This window comes from Sinocyclocheilus rhinocerous, unplaced genomic scaffold, assembly GCF_001515625.1.
Source record: "Sinocyclocheilus rhinocerous isolate Xijiao unplaced genomic scaffold, SAMN03320098_v1.1 scaffold682, whole genome shotgun sequence".
NCBI classification, from domain to species: domain Eukaryota; kingdom Metazoa; phylum Chordata; class Actinopteri; order Cypriniformes; family Cyprinidae; genus Sinocyclocheilus; species Sinocyclocheilus rhinocerous.
In genome coordinates, this window is record NW_015642528.1 from 402,173 (window position 1) to 404,390 (window position 2,218).

Consider the following 2,218-nt stretch of genomic DNA (forward strand, 5'->3'; position numbering starts at 1 on the left):
ATATATATATAGGTAGAAGCATCCGGCCCCCCAGTGTTTCCACATCGTCGAATCCGGCCCCCTTTAGGAAAAGTTTGGACAGCCCTGGTCTAGTCACTCCCTGCCCTCGTTATCTCCGCATGAGCGCCCACGCCGCCAAGCTCAGCCCCCCGCACGTTATGGTGATTTCATCCTGCAATATCGTCAGCAGCCACTATCTACAGCAGAAACACAACAACCTCTTCATTCTGCAGATATGCCTGGTACTGGTCCTCATTATCAACCCTGGAGAAAGGAGGAGTCTGAGGATGATTCAGAGGAGCCCGAACTGCCTATGGAGGGAGGCACTCAGGAGGAAATTCCATGTTCTCAAACACAACAACCTCTTCATTCTGCAGATATGCCTGGTACTGGTCCTCATTATCAACCCTGGAGAAAGGAGGAGTCTGAGGATGATTCAGAGGAGCCCGAACTGCCTATGGAGGGAGGCACTCAGGAGGAAATCCCACGTTCTCACTCATCTGTTTTATCTGAGAGAGCATCAACCCCTGATGCTGAACACCCATATGCTTCTCCAATAGCTCCTGTTCCTGATGCTCAGACTGCACTCATACAACGACTGATAGAGGAAGTAAGAAATCAGGGTAGATTAATCCAGCAGTGTATGCTTAAGAGCAGTCCCTCTCCTCTTCAACTTCAGCAGCAGCTTCCTTTGTCTCCTGTAAGACATTCTCCTCCTACCCAGCCTGGGCCACAGCCCTTGCAGCTCACACATTCCCCTAGTCATGGTCAGTGGCCTGTCACCTCCTCTCAAGTACCAGCCTCGTATAACCCCATGTACCCTGCTTATACTCTGCCAAGTCAACCCTTGCCTGGTATGTCTTACTCTGCTCAGCAAGCAAGCAATGTGCAGCCTCCCTACCTGACATCTGCTCCCCCTATAAGTCAGCTAGTTCCTTCTACTGGCCCCCTGCAGTCAAATTATAGGAGGGTAGAAGGTCCTTCTTTCCCTGATCTCACTAGGGAGGATGAAAGCCAGTACTTGATGCTAAAGATGGCCCTATCCAATTTGTTAGATCCTGGAGAGTCAGAGCAGTATAAATACCACGTCTTATTGAATCATCTGAAGGTAGACCAGGCGAGAAGACTTGCATTGGCTTATGTTTATGCCCCAGATCCTTACACTCAAGCTATACGGGCCCTAGATGAGCGTTATGGTCAACCTAGACAACTTGCTTTGAAGGAGCTCCAAGCTATAATGGAGATGCCTGCTATCTGCATAGCAACCCTTGCCTGGTGTTATGTCTTACTCTGCTCAGCAAGCAAGCAATGTGCAGCCTCCATACCTGACATCTGCTCCCCCTATAAGTCAGCTAGTTCATTCTACTGGCCCCCTGCAGTCAAGTTATAGGAGTTTTCCTGGTGTTATGTCTTCCTCTGCTGAGCCAGCAAGCAATGTGCAGCCTCCTTACCTGACATCTGCTCCCCCTATAAGTCTGCTAGTTCATTCTACTGGCCCCCTGCAGTCAAGTTATAGGAGGATAGAAGGTCCTTCTTTCCCTGATCTCACTAGGGAGGATGAAAGCCAGTACTTGATGCTAAAGATGGCCCTATCCAATTTGTTAGATCCTGGAGAGTCAGAGCAGTATAAATACCACGTCTTATTGGATCATCTGAAGGTAGACCAGGCGAGAAGACTTGCATTGGCTTATGTTTATGCCCCAGATCCTTACACTCAAGCTATACGGGCCCTAGATGAGCGTTATGGTCAACCTAGACAACTTGCTTTGAAGGAGCTCCAAGCTATAATGGAGATGCCTGCTATCTGCATAGACGATGGCAGAGGCCTGGACCAATTTTCCCTGAGAGTTCAGGCATTAGTGGGCCTCCTCCAGTCCATGGGCTCTGAAGGTCTCGCGGAACTTACCTGTGGTTCACATGTTGAGCGGCTTCTAGAGAAGCTTCTCCATGAGCAGTTCTGCCAGTTTAAGAGATGTATGAGTTCGAGGAGATCAGGGCCCCTTTCCTATAACCTCCTAGATTTTTCCAACTGGCTACAACAAGAAGCCCGTTGTCAGCCCAGAAGGGAAAGAACACAGCCCATACGGCAGAGGCCTCCACCTTCTCACCCAATAAAAAGTACAACCATACTTCATGGTGCCAAAACTGCCCCTCATGTGACCTCCTCTAAAGCCAGAGTTGCCCCACTTAAAGTTAGTCAGCCTCTCCCCAACACCTT